We start from the raw sequence: 18,513 nt of genomic DNA, 5'->3' as shown, positions 1-18,513 counted from the left end.
TATTGCGTCATGATGACAAGAGTATCGCGTAATGCAGCTGCGCAATATTGGCAAAAACAGGATGCTGCTGACCTATATACAGTAGTTAGTAAATATGATGTAACAGATAGCTTAATCTATGAGTAACTATCTACAACTCCTTGACAAAATCCATGCTGCATTTACAGTTTTAAAACCTGTTGAGGAAGACATTGTAAACATTTATAATGTTACCATGACAATGCTAGAAACGGTCATTAAATTTTTTAATGCAAATTAGATTAAAGGACATGTTTTACAAGTATGTCAAACTTCCATAACTGCAACTGCTCTGTCGCAGCGTCTCCCATCATAATTCTGTGGGCCCTCCGACCTCCGAACATGTCTCAGGGGAGCCTAGAAACTGAAGACCACAGTATATTTGTCCGATCCCAAAATACCCTGTCACATGCTGAGCCCTTTGTTTGAGAAAGCCCACCCGGGCAGTGTCAATCTTCTTTAAACTACTTTCAGTAACTTTCCATTAGAGGTGCTTGAGGGAAGTTCCTTACCATTCGATGTTCAGATGGACTCGGCTGCATTGATATTTTTCCAAATGAGTTTGTGCCTTTATTCTGGCAGCTATTGTTAGTTATTAGGGTCTTATCAAAACTTGTTAAGGCTCAAGGCTTGTTCCCTTATTTCAAACACAAACACATTGGTTTGTTTAATTGGACAGTACTGTCTGGGGAAACACAATTACTACAGAACACGATGGGCTGGATTTTGTGTTGGAGGCGAGGCTCCCGGTGCCAGGCTGAAAAGGTGGGGGAATGCCCACCTCTGCCTTTTTGTGCCCCCACTGGAGCGATCCTCCGGTCTTTTTAAATCTAAGTTTCAGGAGCGGGCGTCCCTGTCCCTTTAATGATGGGGATCCTGTCTTGAAGAGTTGCTGGCCAGTCAGAGGGTTGGCAGCTCAGCAGTATCGGCAGTGCCACCTGGAGCAGTGGCCACTGCTGGTACTGCAGAGGCCTTGGAGCCAAGCCCAGCACTTGGACCCCGGATATCAGGGAAGTGAGGCGGGATCTCCGGGGTCAGTCCGGAAGGTCCCGGTGGTGGGGGTGGGTTTGACTTCCATGTTGGGGGGGGTGCCCAGGGAGTGGGGGAATGGCACTGTAGTTCCCAGCGGGGTTCTTCCATGGGCCACAGGCCCACAGAGGGTGTGCCTCATGTTAAAAGGTGCCTCGCCACGTGGCAGAGCCCCTCCCTGCCACTGGTAAGATCCCAGTGGTGGGGAAGAGGTCCTTAATGGCTGTTAATAGGCCACATAAGGGCCTGAATTGACCTCTGGGCGGGAAGGCTGTTGTTGGCCTTTACCGCTCCCGGGAAGATTGCTTGGTGACGGGCACTCCGCACACACCCCCCGCGCTCCCCCGCATCATCGATCGCGATACTCCATGCCCTCCCGCCTCTGACCTTGCCTCAGGGGGACCACATAAAATCCCAGCTTCTGGTTCAACAGAAACCGAACTGTCCTCAGCACTAAAGGCATGATGGTAATTTGGTCAAACTTCTCCATGAGGTTAAGTTTTAGTAAAACCATTACTATTTTACAAAGAGAGAGAATTTAATTCAGGAGATTTGATGTGTTATAAAAGAGAGGTCATAGGGAATGGGAAGTCCCTGGGAAGATAACAGGCTGTGATGGTAAGACAGTATTTATCAAACTATTAAGGTTCAATCCTCATGATTACTTGAATTAATTACAAAATCTCAGACTCTGAGCAGCTGATAGAAATAAATTAGGTTACTTGTACATCAAGTACTTGTGTTTTATGATGAAGGTCCTGCGCAACAGAATATGGTAGATCAAGGCTGGATAGTGGTGATGTGAGTGATCATGACACACAGGACAGAGCTATCACATCCAGAATCCAATTGCCCAGAATGGGTACACGGGTGGCATATATTCCAGAGGGCTCCAGTGAATGGAGGGATGTGACACTTGTGGGATATGCAGTAAAAGCTACTGGCAAGTTAAATATTGGTAGAATGTTCATGATGATGTTGAAGAACCAAGCTCCATAGACTGACAGAATGTGGTGAAAAAGTAGAGAGTAAGAAAGCTCAGTGAAAGTACTGACAGTGGGTTCAGAAGTGACTCTAGCATCAGAAAACTATCACCTTCCAGAGACGACCGTCTGATCGTGCAAGAGGGCAATCTCACAGTAAGAGTTCCAACACACAAAATAGAGTAAGTGCAGAATGTTTTAAGGGCAAATAAAACATTAGAAAAATTAAATCTGGAGAAAAGTGGACTTAACTTCCTATTCTTAGGTGACCCAAAAAACATGAAACCAGTCATTTTTAGCGACGCTTCACATGTTAATCTTCCTGATTGGTATTCTAATGCAGCTGGTTTCAAAATATTTCTGATGGGTGAAATTGAGAAATGTTGTCCTTTAGTTTGTGAAACTGAGAGGGTGTTAAAATACTGTCGAAATACTGCCATGGAGATGGGATTCTAAAAAATAGTGTTTTGAAACTTTGGTTGTTCATAAAAATTCAATTTTTTATATAAGGCGAGTTAAGTGAATCTGTTAAATATCTATGAATTCTATTTAATTGTGTGCAGGGGTGGATATTTACTAGGGATTCATTTGAGCCCTTTTAAAAATAGACACAGACTAAAACTATGGGTGTTGGGTTAGGAGGTCTATGCTTGTAATGTGTAAGCCTGTAAATAAATATAAAGGTCTTTAAGGATTGACGTCAGTGCTATCCTTCACCAACTGGCTTTCTGGAATTGAACACGGGGTCATGGGTGAACAGGACTTGGTGTGAGGCTGAGTTTTGGAAAAATTCCTGTTTATCAGGGGATGAAAAACCAGAGACCGGCCAGGAGAATACTGGAATAGTCGAGGCTAGAGGTAAGAAGAGAATTAAGAGTTAGTACCAGATGGGAAGGCAGAGAGAAAAGGGAAAGAATGAGGAGCAAAACAAAATCACAATGGTGTTTTATTTATTTGCATAAAAATAGGATTTTGTATTTTGTAGCATGTCGCTGGCATCTATGATGATGGTGCTAAATGTTCCTTTTCTATTCTTTATTTCTTTTGTACAGGTAATATCTGTATCAGGGATCACTATAGGTACTGGGATTGTCGACAACATGTGACACACTCATATCCCAGGTAGGTGCCGTTAACTCCAGGCTGTACAGTGGGCAGTGATGAACCTCTTATGCAGCAAAAATTAATTCATTATATCAGAGAACAATAGGGGTGTGAATTTGGTTTCCATAGCGCTGCTGGAAGTGGTGATATGTAAGCCTTGTGCCCTCCTGGAGATACAGGCTGTGCCATCAGCTTCTTCCAACATGGCCCGCATGGCAGGCTCTGTTGAGAAGAGTGCCCATGCGGGCGTCCCTGTGTGTGCCAGAAGAATGTGAAGTAGCGCTATCCTGACAGCACACACCCTACCAGCTGTTGTGATGTCAGACTTCCTAATTTGGACCAAGCAGGTCCAGGGAACAAGTTTTCCTGTCACTCTGCAAACAGCAAACATTGAGCTGGAAGACAGGTCTGACACCAGTGTTATTTAAAGGGCCAGGCACCAACTTGCAGGTGAGGTAATTTTGAAGAACTTCTGCAATTGTAAAGTGTCTGGAAGTGTTCTGGAGGTGTTGTGGTGAGTTCCTGGAGAGTATTGCTGTATCCTCACAGGAAGGGTAGAGGATTAGGTGACCTGTCCACACAAAGGCTACAACAGGTATGGGCATAGCAGTGGCAGTACCACTGGGTCCTCAGCACGTCAGAATGAAGCAGAGACTGTGAGAGGTTAAGCTCTGCTCAATGCCCTCTACCAACTTGGAGACAGACTTCTCCATGCCCCTTGACAGTGACAGGCAGGCCAATAATACACCCAGAACCTCAATGTGCATTCCCATCAGCGCTCACCTGAATGTCATCCCATCCAGGTCCTCATCTGAGTCTTCTGCAGCAGAACTCCTCTGTGACTGTGCCCTTCAGGGAGTTGGCAAATGAACCCCGGCCTGGCTGCAGCCCACTTGTGCCCAGATGACTCTCCACATGCTGACCCCAACTCTATAATAGCCTCCGAGGTACGTGCAGATCCAGTATCCGAGCTGGTGGCTGCGAGTGTCTGATCAATTGACAGGGTCTCTTTATCAGTGGTATGGTGTTGCTCTCCCTCTTCCTCCTTCAGCTGCTGTGGCTGGGCAGGTGGCAGTTTTGCCCGTCTAAAAACAGAAACTCAGAAGGGGAAGGTTGGTGTGAGGGAAGGGGGTGTGGGCTGGGAAGAAAGAGGTCCATGGACACCATCAGCAGCTTGCACTTCATGGGAGATCCCAGGATGAGGGTGAGTGGCAGTTGAGAACGGGCATAAGGCAGTAACATACCGTCATCCTGAATGCTCTTGGCGACACTGGATGACACGGGCTCTAGTGCAGCCAGTCCCATAATGCAGATAATCATCTGCACCGTAGGGTTCAGGAAATGGAGGCATCTTGTCTCCCACCAGTTCTGCTCTGCTCATTTCTATTGTTTGCCACCTTGTCCTGCGAGAGAGAGAGAATATCAATGATTGTGTCGCACTGTGTTCGGGTGATCTGCCTGCCATAGCTGAATAGCTTTAGGTATGTGGAGGCAGCAAGTGGTGAGTGTGAGGCTGGCAGCATTGGTAGATGTGTGAGGGTGAGTTGGATTATCTGGATGTTCGGTGTGTGCCCTCAGTGCCGGGGACTGCTGCTGGGTGAGTGATGGGGGTGTGAACAGTGTGAGATACTGATGGTGTGGTGGGTAGGAGATGTTAATGTTAAGCTGTAGTCCATGACCACTTGTGTGAGGTCAATGAACTTCCTGTGGAACTGCTGCCAGATCCTCGGCGCCAGAGTCTGGAAATTGACCTCCCTGGACACCTGCTCTCACTCCCTTGAGGGTCGTCCTTGAGGATCTCCTGACCCTCTACAGAACAATGGTGTGTGCCATCCTGTCCATCTCCATCACTAATGACTAACCCTAACCCTAATCCCTCCAATCACACACCATCCTGACGTGGGAACAAGATCGCTGTTCCCTCACTGTCATTGGGTCAAAATCCTGGAACCCCCTTCCGAACAGCATTGTGGCTGTATCTACACCACATGGACTGCAGCGGTTCAAGAAGGCAGCTTCCATAAACAGCAATGCAATAATGACCAGATATTCTGTCTCTTATTGATGCTGTTTGAGGAATGTGTGGGAATGTGTTGGTGTGGGAGAAATGGGTTCGAATTCATGGGACATTGGCACCAGTACTGGGGAAGGAGGGAGCTGTTCCGATGGGATGGGCTCTGCCTAAATCAGATTCCTGGTGAATCGCAAAACTAGGGCTGTAGATAGGGCTTTAAACGAAATAGTGGGGGGGTGCGGGGAGGGTTCAGTTGCATGGAAAAACAGGAAGTTAAAGGAGAAGGTAGGAGTGCAGGTTAGTGATGAGGCTGATTGTTACCAGAAAATAAAAGGAATGGACAGAACGTGTGAATGTCATATTACACCAAGGAATCAGACAAGAGTAGGGAAATTTGATGATAAAACAAACTTAAAGGCTTTGTATCTAAATGCACGAAGCATTCAGAATAAAATAAATGAGTTAACAGCACAAATAGAGACGAATGGTTGTGCTTTAGTGGTGATGACTGAGAGGTGGTTGCAGGGAAACCAGGTTTGGGAATTGAATATCCAAAGGTACTCAGTATTTTGGAAGGATAGGCAGGAAGGAAAAGGAGGAGGTGTGGCTTTGTTAGTAAAGGAAGGATCAATGCTGTAGTGAGAAACGATATAGGCACTGGAGATCAAGACGTCGAATCAGTCTGGGTAGAAATAAGAAATAGCAAGGGAAAGAAGTCCTTAGTGGGAGTAATCCATAGGTCCCCAAACAGAAGTTCCGCAGTGGGACACAGTATTAACCAGGAAATACTGCGGGCTTGTAAGAAAGGTACGGCAATAATCATGGGTGATTTTAATATGCAAATAGACTGGATTAATCAAATTGGCAAAGGTAGCCTCGAGGGAGAGTTCATTGAATGTATTAGAGATAGCTTTTTGGAGAAATATGTTGTGGAACCAACCAGGGAGCAGGCTATTCTAGATTTGGTATTGTGTCATGAGGTGGGATTAATTAATGATCTCATTGTTAAGGATCCTCTAGGGAAGAGTGATCATGGCATGCTAGAATTTCAAATTCAGTTTGCGGGCGAGAAACTGGAGTCCCATTCCAGCATTCTGGAGTTAAACAAAGGTAATTACATAGGCATGGGGATAGATTTAGCCTTAGTGGACTGGGCAGGAAGACTAAAAGGTAGGACAGTTGATGAACAGTGACAGATGTTTAAGGAGATATTCAATTCATCCCAACTAAAATATTCCATAGAGGAAGAAAGATCCTAAGAGGGGGAAAAACATCTGTGGCTAAGCAAGGAAGTTAAGGATAACATAAAGACAAAAACTAAGGCATATCATATTGCAAAGGCCAGTGGCAGGCTGGAAGACTGTGAAACTTATAAAGATCAACAAAGGGTTACTAAAAAAGTAATAAAAAGAGCAAAGGTAAATTCTGAAAGAAAACTATCACAAAATATAAAAATGGATAGCAAAAGCTTCTATTAGTATATAAAAGGTAAGAGAGTAGCTAAAGTGAATGTTGGTCCCTTGGAGGTTGAGACTGGGGAGTTAATAGAAGGGAACACAGAAATGGCGGAGACAATAAATCAGTATTTTGCCTCAGTTTTCACAGTGGAGGACATGAGTACCTCCCAATAGTAACAGGTAATGCAGAGGTTATAGAGAGGAACTTAGAACAATCATCAACACTAGGGAGAAAGTACTGAGCAAACTATTGGGATTGAAGGCAGACAAGTTCCCAGGGCCTGATGACCTACATCCGAGGGTCTTAAAATAAGTGGTAGCAGAGATAGTGGATCCATTGTTTATAATATTCCAAATTTCCCTGGATATTTGAAAGGTTCCACTTGATTGGAAAAAAGCTAATATCTCGCCCTTATTCAAAAAGGGAGAGAGGCAGAATGTAGGAAACAATAGACCAGTTAGTTTAATATTTATCATTGGGAAATTGTTAGAATCCATTATTGAGGAAATAATAACAGGACGTTTAGAAAGTCAAAACGCAATCCATCAGAGTCAGCATGGTTCTTTGAAGGGTAAATTGTGTTTGACTAATTTGCTAGAGTTCTTCGAAGCTGTGACAAGCAAAGTGGATAATGGGGATCCTGTAGATGTAGTATATCTGGACTTCCAGAAAGCATTTGATCAGGTGCCACACAAAAGGTTAATACACAAGGTATGATCACATGGGGTTACGGGCAATTTATTAGTTTGGATAGAGGATTGGTCAACCAACAAAGAACAGAGAGTCGGGATAAATGGGTCTTTTTCTGGTTGGCAAGATGTAACTAGTGGGGTGCCACAGGGTTCGGTCCTTGGGCCCCAACTATTTACAATATATATTAATGACTTGGATGCAGGGATAGAAGGTACTATAGCTATCAGTACTGGCCAGGATAACTCCCCTGCCCTTCTTTAAAATAGTGCCCTGGGATCTTTTTACATCCATCGGAAAGGGCAGACAGAGTTTATCATCACATCCTAAAGATGGCAGCTCGAACAGTGCAGCACTACCTCAGTACTGTACTGAAGTGCCAATGTAGATAGCTGTGCACAAATTTCTGGAGTAGATCTTGAACCCACAACCTTCTGACACAGAGGTGAGAGTGCTACAACTGAACCACAGCTGACACAATAGCAAATGTACGAGCAGCCTCTCAGCATTCAACTGCAAACACCAACTCTTACTCTGAAGATCAATCAGGATGGAAACTGTAACATTAAATAAATATTCATTAGCATTGTTTACTCTGCTTTTGGGGATACTGAGAAAACTTGCAGAGGCTTTCCTTAGGAGATAAGTTAGTTGGGTAGATTCCACGTAGCAGCAGATGGTTTAAAGAAAGGAGGGACAGAATGAATCAAATGGTATTGGATCATTCCGTCCTTTCTCATCATTTCTCTTCAAATTCTGTTAAATTTTCTCTCCAATGTGCAGTCGGTATAGTGGTTCAGAGGTAATTTACACTCCTGTGGTTGTGGTCAGAATGAACTTGGCACATTAAATGCTGAGCAAGAATGGTATCCAATCAAAAGGGTTTTGGTTAAGTGAGATACTTATGTTAATATTTTATATGTTGTTGCAGTCATAGAGAGATGCAGCACTGAAACAGGCCCTTCGGCCCATCGAGACTGTGCTGACCAACAACCACCCATTTATATTAATCCCATATTCCCTCCCACCTACCTACACAAGGAGCAAATTACAGTGGCCAATTTACCTATCAACCTACAAGTCTTAAGCTGTGGGAGGAAACCAGAGCACCCAATGGAAACCCACACAGTCATAGCGTGAACTTATGAAATCTGCATAGGCAGTACCCAGAACTGAACCTGCGTGGCTGGAGTTGTGAGGCTTCAGTGCTAACCACTGCGCCACTGTGCCATCCAATTTGAATAAATAAATAAATGTCGGTCCATGTAGAATCAATGGCATCGATCAGAATGATAATGAGCAATATCGATATAACTCACTTTAACTAAACTTTTGTTCTGATTTTTAGACGTTTGGCAGTAAGAACTTGGAGCGAATTGGAGTGATTCTCCAAAGAGGGATTCTCATTCTCATGATAACCTGTTTTCCCTGCTGGGCCATCTTCATAAACATTGAGCACATTTTATTGGCCATCAAACAATCTCCTGCAGTAGCCAAGTGAGAGTCTTATCTATTTTTTATGACAAAAGAGAATAAAATAACGGCGTTAGTGTGAAAGAAAGAAGCCATCCTGAGTTTGTGGCCCAAAGACAGAGTGTGTTCATGAACATAGAAATTTTGGTCAAGCAGAGGCCAGATGGTTTCCTCAATACAGAGTGGGCCAATGAAATACTGAGTCGACCATCTTGCAATGGATTCCACCTGGTAACAACATTCAGAGCAGCATTGATAGGGAATAGCAACAAGACTCATGCTGTCCACATAGTTGGTTTGATGGGAGTGAGAAACTAAGCTGGAATTGAAAGGGAAAATAATTCAGCAAAATAAATCCTATAATAGAACTAAACAAAACAGACTTTAGTCCTTAGAATAAGGGGGATTTCAACAGAGTTTTTACATATTCCATCAATCCTCTCCACAGACTCTGTTAGTCAGTGCCACTCTGTAACAGGGTGGCTGGAGGCACCTCTCAGTTCAAGACTGGTCATTCTTTTCTCCCCCGGAATCCTTTGCAGCCACATGGAGCAGCCTGACTGGAAACTGAGCAAGTGAGTCTGAGTGATCCTGTGATTCAAACTCATGTCTTATTGGGAGTTAGATACAAAACTACTCCAAACCCCAGAACAGCTGCCTGTTTGATTCTTTAGAAAATAAATAGAATGATAGAATTTTACAATGGGAGGAGGAAGCCATTCAGATCATCGAATCTGTGGCAACTCTTTCGAAGAACAATCCAGTTAGTCCCACTTCCTCGCTCTTTCCCCATGTCTCTACAATTCTTTCTTCTTCAAGTATTTATCCAATTCCTGTTTGAAGGCTGCTATTGAATCTGTCCCCACCACCCTATCAGGCAAAGCCAAATCCTAATCACTCATGGCATAAAAACATTGTTCCTCATGTCATCTCTGGTTCTTTTACTAATCACCTTGAATCTGTGCCCTCTGGTTATTGACACTTAGCCTTTAGAAATAATTTCTTTGTATTTACTCTATTTAAACCCTTGATGATTTTAAACATCCCTTTCAAATCACCTTTTAGCCTTTGCTGCTCAAAGGAGAAAAATCACAATTTCTCCAGTCTATCCATATACATGTAATCCCTCATCCATGGAACCATTCTAGTAAATCTCTCTGTATCCTCACCAAATACTGCCCTTCTTACCATTTCAAACTGAATATGAATAATTTTCCTCTGCGATTACATAAATATGGCTTTGAAATACATCACTGGGAGGTCGGAATGTAGGGGTAGAAATTGATCTTTTTGTCAATTTTCGAAGCAGAAAATGGGGAGCAAAAAGGACCAGTTTTGGGAAGCAACATCCCACAGCCATATTGGTAAAGGCAGTTTTCCAGGTGTCCTGGGCAGTTGAATCAAACAGGCGTCCGGTCCCTTACATATGTAAATGAGGCAGTACAATGAATGTTGATTTCATGCCTGTATCAATGTTGTACCAGACCAGATATCAGTACAAACATCAGAGTTGGGAATTTATGACCATCTCTATGATATATTATTTCCTTTGTTCTATTGTGTCTCCCAGTGAAACCTGCCTGAGAGTCCACTATGTGGCAGATCTAACTTGCTGCCTTCATTGCTGGGGCACAGGATGTTGGTACTTCACTGTGCTGCAAGACTTTGATATCTCAGTTTGGATGTCAATCATGGAGAATCGAGGCTGACATCGATAGATTTTTGGACTCCATGGGAATTAAGGGATATGGGGATTGGCAGGAAAGTGAAATTGAGGTCAATATCCATGATTTTATTGAATGGAGGAGTAGTCTCGAGGGGCTTTATGGACTGTTCCTGATCCTATTTATTATATTCTTATGATCAGATAGTGATGTTCTATGGTTTCCCTATTGTTACCAGAATCTTCTATTTCTCTTGCAGGTTAACACAACTCTATGTAATGATATTTATTCCTGGTCTTCCTGTAAGTAAATTATTATCGGTCGTGCACATGCACACATAGCTCGTTAAAGAACTGAATCAGTAGTTACCTGAAATGTGAACAGGCCAAAAGAGTCCAGAAGATCACAGTGGATCTCCTTGTGACCAACTGGGTTAATGCACCAACCATCAAGCCCATATCCATCAGAATGATCCCCAGACTATGCTGTTCTCAATTGGGGAACAATAATGACTCAGTGCCATATAGCTAGATACTGGAAGAAGTCTTAAATAACCCAAAGACAGATGCCAGCAGAGCTCCAGAACCTCAACCTTGTCACTGTTCCCCATGTGCATACTCACAGAAAGATGTTCATGCACAAAAAATATTCACACATATACACACACTCACATACCCATGCACACGCATACTCATATACTGATACTCACACATTCACACAAACAGACTCACTCACACATCCACTTCGCGCGCACACGCACGCACGCACACACATATTCCAGCACCATCACAACTAACTGGTTATTGGGAGTGCCTTATTTCTTACCTTTCATGGCCCAGGATTGCTGAGGCCGATAACTGTAACTCAAGTGCTTCCTGGTTCCTGCCCAATCCTTAGCTAACTCTCCGACACTTCTGCCTACCTCCCACTGGACCAGGACTCCATCACCGAAAATCAAACTATTGTTTCCAGGACTGTGACTGACTTCATCTCCTTTGGAGATCTTCCAACCACAGCTTTCCACCTCATAGTCCCCCAACCCCGAACAGCCCGCTTCACCTCCTTCCCAAGATTCACAAACAGGATTGTCCAGTTTTTCCCCACCTACATCCATGACTCTTCTGATGCCCCCGTCTCTTTAACAGTTTCCAATTACCTGACCCAAACCGTCTTTTTGTCACCATGGATGTTCAATCTCTCTACACCTCTGTCACCCACCAGGATAGTCTGAGGCTCTCCATTATTTCCTTGAAAGGAGGGTTTTTTTATATTCGTTCATGGGATTTTGGTGTTACTGGCCAGGCCAGCATTTTATTGCCCATCCCTAATTGCCCTTGAGAAGGTGGTGGTGAGCTGCCTTCTTGAACCGCTGCAGTCCATGTGGGGTAGGTACACCCACAGTGCTGTTTGGAAGGGAGTTCCAGGATTTTGACCCAGCGACAGTGAAGGAATGACGATATAGTTCCAAGTCAGGATGGTGTGTGGCTTGGAGGGGAACTTGAAGGTGGTGGTGGTGTTCCCATGAGTCTGAAAGCCTTGTCCTTCTCGTTGGTAGACGTTGTGGGCTTGGAAGGTTCTGTCTAAGGAGCCTTGGTGCATTGCATCTTGTAGATGGCACACACTGCTGCCACTGTGCATCAGTGGTGGAGGGAGAGAATGTTTGTAGATGGGGTGCCAATCAAGCAGGCTGCTTTGTCTTGGATGGTGTCGAGCTTCTTGAGTGTTGCTGGAGCTGCATCCAAGGGATGCAGGCAAGTGGAGAGTATTCCATCACACTCCTGACTTGTGCCTTGTCGATGGTGGACAGGCTTTGAGCAGTCAGGATGTGAGTTACTCACCTCAGGATTCTTAGCCTCTAACCTGTTCTTGTAGCCACGGTATTTATATTTGTTTATTGAGAGATACAGCACTGAAACAGGCCCTTCAGCCCACCAAGTCTGTGCTGAACATCAACCACCCATTTACACTAATCCTACATTAATCCCATATTCCTACCACATCCCCACCTTCCCTCAATTCCCCTACCTCAACTGTGGCAATTTATAACGGCCAATTTACCTATCAACCGGCGGTGGGAGGAAACCAGACCACCCGATGAAAACCCACGCGGTCACAGGGAGAACTTGCAAACTCCGTACAGGCGGTACCCAGAATCAAACCCGGGTCACTGGAGTGGTGAGGATGCAGTGCTAACCACTGAGCCACTGTACCACCCATGGCTATTCATGTTCAGTTTCTGGTCAATGGTAGCCCCGAGGATTTTGATAGTGGGGATTCAGCGATGGTAATGCCATTGAATGTCAATGAGAGATAGTTAGATTCTCTCTTGTTGGAGATGGTCATTGCCAGGCAATTGTGTGGCGCGAATGTTACTTGCCATTTATCAGCCCAAGCCTGGATATTGTCCAGGTCTTGCTGCATTTCTACATGGACTGCTTCAGTATCTGAGGAGTCACGAATGGTGCTGAACATTGTGCAATCATCAGCGAACATCCACACTTCTGACCTTATGATTCAAGGAAGGTCATTGATGAAGCAACTGAAGATGGTTGGGCCTAGGACACTACCCTGAGGAACTCCTGCAGTGATTTCCTGGAGCTCAGATGATTGACCTCCAACAAACACAACTATCTTCCTTTGCGCTAGGTATGACTCCAGCTAGCGGAGGGTTTTCCCTCTGATTCCCATTGACCTCAGTTTTGCTAGGTCTCCTTGATGCCATACTCGGTCAAATGCTGCCTTGATGTCAAGGGCAGTCACTCTCACCTCACCTCTTGAGTTCAACTCTTTTGTCCATATTTGAACCAAGGCTGTAATGAGGTCAGGAGCTGTGTGGCCCTGGTGGAACCCCAACTGAGTGTCACTGAGCAGGTTATTGCTCAGCAAGTGCTGCTTGATGGCATTGCTGATGACACCTTCCATCACTTTACTGATGATTGAGAGTAGGCTAATGGAGCGGTAATTGGTTGGGTTGTAGCTGTACTGGAACAGCTTGGCTAGGGGTGCGGCAAATTCTGGAGCACAGGTCTTCAGTACTATTGCCAGAATATTGTCAGGGCCCACAGCCTTTGCAGTATCCAGTGCCTTCAGTCGTTTCTTGATATCATGCGGAGTGAATCGATTTGGCTGAAGTCTGGCATCCTCCTTCAGGAGGAGGCCGAGATGGATCATCAACTCGGCACTTCTGCCTGAAGATTGTTGCAAATGCTTCAGCCTTATCTTTCGCACTGATGTGCTGGGCTCCCCCATCATTGAGGAAGGGGATATTTGTGGAGCCAACTCCCCCAGTTAGTTGTTTAATTGTCCACCACCATTCACGGCTGGATGTGGCAGGACTGCAGAGCTTAGATCTGATCCGTTGGTTATGGGATCGCTTAGCTCTGTCTATTGCATGCAGTTTACGCAGTTTGGCACGCAAGTAGTCCTGTGTTGTAGCTTCACCAGGTTGACACCTCATTTTGAGGTATGCCTGGTGCTGCTCCTGGCATGCCCTCCTGCACACTTCATTGAACCAGGGTTAGTTTACTGGCTTGATGGTAATGGTAGAGTGGGGGATATGGCAGCCCATGAGGTTACAGATTGTGGTTGAGTATAATTCTGCTGCTACTGATGGCCCACAGCGCCTCATGGATGCCTAGTTTTGCATAGCTAGATCTGTTCGAAATTTATCCCATTTAGCACGGTGATAGTGCCACACGACACGATGGAGGGTGTCCACAATGGGAAGGCAGGATTTTCTCTCCACAAGTACTGTGCGGTGGTCACTCCTACCATTACTGTAATGGACAGAAGCATCTGCAGCAGGGAGATTGGTGAGGACATGGTCAAGTATGTTTCTCCCTCTGTTGGTTCCCTCACCACCTGCCGCAGACCCTGTCTAGCAGATATGTCCTTTAAGACCCAGCCAGCTCGGTCAGTAGTGGTGCTACCAAGCTACTCTTGGTGATGGACATTGAAGTCCCCCACCCAGGGTACATTCTGTGCCCTCGCCACCCTCAGTGCTTCCTCCAAGTGCTGTTCAACATGGAGGAGTACTGAGTCATCAGCTAAGGGCGGGTGGTAGGTGGTAATCAGCAGGAGGTTTCCTTGTCCGTGTTTGATCTGATGCCATGAGACTTCATGGGGTCCAGAATCGATGTTGAGGACTCCCAGGGCAACTCCCTCCCTACTGTATACCACTACCTCTGGTTGGTCTGTCCTGCCGGTGGGACAGGACATACCCGGGGATGGTGATGGCAGTGTCTGAGACATTGTTGGTCAGGTATGATTTGTGAGTATGACTATGTCAGGCTGTTGCTTGACTAGTCTGTGGGACAGCTTTCCCAACTTTGGCATAAGCCACCAGATGTTAGTAAGGAGGACTTTGCAGGGTTGACAGGGCTGGGTTTGCCGTGGTCATTTCCGGTGCCTAGGTCGGTGCCGGGTGGTCCGTCCAGTTTCGTTCCTTTTTATTGACTTCGTAGCGGTTAGATGCAACTGAATGGCTTGCTAGGCTATTTCAGAGGGCATGTAAGAGTTAACCACATTACTGTGGGTCTGGAGTCACATGTAGGCCAGATCAGGTAAGGACAGCAGATTTCCTTCCCACAAGGACATTAGTGAACCAGATGGGTTTTTACAACAATCAACAATGGTTTCATGGCCATCATTAGACTAGCTTTTTTAATTCCAGATTTATTAATTGAATTCAAATTCCACCTTCTGCTGTGGTGGAATTTGAACGCATGTCCGCAGAGCAATACCCTGGGTCTCCGGGTTACTAGTCCAGTCACATTACCACTAGGCCACCACCTCCAGCCAGTTTCCATTCACCACCACCTTGCTCCGCCCAGCTGAACTTGCTCTCACATTAAACAACATCGACTTTAACTTCTCTCACTTCTTCCAAATAAAAGCTGTTCCGCATTGTTCCTAGCTATGCCTGCCTTTTTGTTGGGTATGTGGACCATTCCTAGTTCCAGTCGTACTCATGCCTCCTCCCTCACCTCTTTTTCTGGTACATTGATGACTGTATCGGTGCTGTTTCCTGTTCTCACCCTGAACTGGAGAACTTCATCAACTTTGCTTCCGATTTCCACCCTTCTCTCGCCTCTGTATGGTCCATTTCCGACACTTCCCTTCCCTCCCTTCCCTTTCTCACCTTCTCTGTCTCCATTTCTGAGGATAGACTATCAACAAATATTCATTATATGCCCACTGACTCCCACAGCTACCTCGACTACACTTCCTCACACCCTGCTTCCTGTAAGGACTCCATTCCATTCTTCCAGTTTCTCCATCTCTGTAGCATCTGTTCTGATGATAGAACCTTCCAGACCAGTGCTTCTGATATGTCTTCCTATTTCCTCAAGCTATAGCTTGGGTCATAGAGGACCTGTGTAAATGATATGCAGTCAGGCTGAACATAACCCCAATGAAGATCTGAATAATGAATAATGAATAAACTTTTCAAGGAATTATGAATGTAACTTGCATTTTTATTTCAATAGTGATTGATACATTATCTGCTGCTAACTATTTTCAATATTCTTTCTCAGGCAACATTTCTCTATGAATTAGAGATCAGATACCTTCAGAATCAGGTATAGTCAACAACAACAACTTGTTTTTATATAACGCCTTTAACATAGTAAAACATCGCAAGGTTTTATAAAACAAAATATGACACTGAGCCACATAAAGAGATTTTAAGGCAGATGACCAAAAGATTCGGTCAAAGAGATTGGAGGGTCTTGAAGGAGGAAAGTGAGGTCGAGAGGCAGAGAGGTTTAAGGAGGTGATTCAGCGCCTAGGGCCTCGACAGCTGAAGGCACGGCCACCAATGGTGGACACTGTGTTTTGAAATGAGCATTAAATTACTTCAATAATTATTGCAGTAAGATGTATTTAAGAGTCTTCAGTTTTGTTCCTCTTATTTCGAAGGGCAATTGCATTCGGGCAGAAGATACATAATATTTCCGGAACTAACTTTGAAAAAGCCGAATGTAGAATCCACCCAATTTCATGACACTAAAATCAAAGGGATAAAATCGGGTGGCGTCGACAATGGGCAGGTGATCTGCTTTCCCAGATTATCACCCAGGCTGTGAATGTGAAAATTACTGGAGTGTCAGTTTTTTTCACTGACAGTCTGGGCTGAATTTTACCAGCCCTCCGACATCAGGGGTTGTGGTGGGGGGCCCAGAAAATTCTTCTGGGAGAGGCTCACCATGACTCCCGACGCCGAGAAGGCCCCGTTGCATTTTGCCCACGGTGGCGAGCCCTCGATGCAGCACGGCGGACCTTCATTTTAATATAAAAATCAATTTTAAAAAATGCAAATAAACCTGCCTGGACCAGACGACCGTCCCATACCGATAGTCCGCCCACCGGCCAGAACTCCCGTGCCTTCGGATGTTCGCACAGACTTCTGAGGTGTGACACTGGTGGGGAGGGGGGAGGGGGGAGCAGTGAAATTCTCAGGTCGGGCCGATGGTGGAGAGTGGGGAACAGTCTTTTGATTGGTGGGGGCGATGGTGGGAAGGCGTTCAGGTTTGAAGTTAATAAAAGTTGGTGGTGGGGTGGGGGAGGTCAGAATCTGTACAGAAGATTTTTTTGGGGGGGAATGGGAAATTAATGAATCGATTCTTCCTTTGGGTTGTGGGTGAGGGAGTGAAAATGTTACTACATGTGCAACTTTAATTTTGAACATTTGTTTCCTTTAAAAATGCAAATGATAGTGAAGGGCTTGGAGCCCATTAAAAATGGTGCTGGCGCCTGTACGGTGACGCCTGACGGCTTGGCCAAGGATGAAACTGATGTTCTTTATGGAAGGAAATCTGCCATCCTTACCTGGTCTGGCCTTCATGTGACTCCAGACCCAGAGCAATGTGGTTGGCTCTTAAATGCCCTCTGGCCGAGCAAGCCACTCAGTTGTATCAAACTGCTACGAAGCCTAAGAAAACAAATGAAACTGGACGGACCATCCAGCATTGATCCAGGTACTGGAAATGACAAGGACAAACCTAGCCCTGTCCTCCTTGCTAACATCTGAGGGCTTGTGCCAAAGTTGGGAGAGCTGTCCCACAGACTAGTCAAGCATCAGCCTGACATAGTCATACTTAGAAATCATACCTCACAGACAATGTCCCAGACACCACCATCACTATCCCTGGGCATGTCCTGTCCCACTGGCAGGACAGACCCACGAGATGTGACAACACAGTTGGGAGGGAGTTGCCCTGGGAGTCTTCAACATTGACTCTGAACCCTGTGAAGTCTCATGGCATCAGGTCAAACATGGGCAAGGAAACCTCCCGCTGATTACCACCTATCGCACCCCCACCCCACCCCATCCCTTGGCTGCTGAATCAGTGCTTCTCCATGTTGAACACCAACTGGAAGAAGCACTGAGAGTAGCAAGGGAGCAGAATGTACTCTGGGTGGGGGACATCAATGTCCATCACCAAGATTGGCTCGGTAGCACCACGACTGACCAAGCTGGCTGAGTCCTAAAAGACATAGCTGCTGGACTGTTTCTGCGGCAGGGGTGAGGAAACTAACAAGAGAAAAAATCCTACTTGACCTCTTCCTCACCAATCTAACTGTTGAAGATGCATCTGTCCATGACAGTATTGGTAGAAGTGATTACCACACAGTCCTTATGGAGACAAAGTTCCATCTTCACATTGAGGAGACCCACCATTGTGTTATGTGGCATTACCACAGTGCTAAATGGGATAGATTTCAAACAGATTCACAACTCAAAACTGAGCACCCATGAGGCACTGCGGGCCATCAGCAGCAGCAGAATTGTACTCAGCCACAATCTGTAACCTCATGGCCTGGCATATCCCCCACTCTACCATTACCATCAAATCAGAACCAAACTTGGTTCAATGAAGAGTGCAGGAGGGCGTGCCAGGAGCAGCACAAGGCAAACCTCAAACTGAGCCTTGTGAAGCTATAACACAGGACTACTTGCATGCCAAACAGTGTAAGCAGCATGCGATAGACATAGCTAAGTAATCGCACATACCCATAGATCAGATGTAAGATCTGCAGTTGTTGGGTGGATGGGGGAGGGGTGGAGAAGGTCAGA

The 18,513-nt window shown here is 45.4% G+C and overlaps 1 pseudogene; it reads left to right on the top strand.

The window, feature by feature from the left end:
* LOC137346416 (multidrug and toxin extrusion protein 1-like) overlaps positions 1–18,513 on the top strand; it is a 34,395-nt pseudogene that overhangs the window by 8,342 nt on the left and 7,540 nt on the right.

The sequence above is a fragment of the Heterodontus francisci genome, chromosome 30, assembly GCF_036365525.1.
Source record: "Heterodontus francisci isolate sHetFra1 chromosome 30, sHetFra1.hap1, whole genome shotgun sequence".
Lineage (NCBI taxonomy): Eukaryota > Metazoa > Chordata > Chondrichthyes > Heterodontiformes > Heterodontidae > Heterodontus > Heterodontus francisci.
Note: the sequence above shows the minus strand (reverse complement) of the source record. Positions and strands in the feature narration are given on the sequence as shown.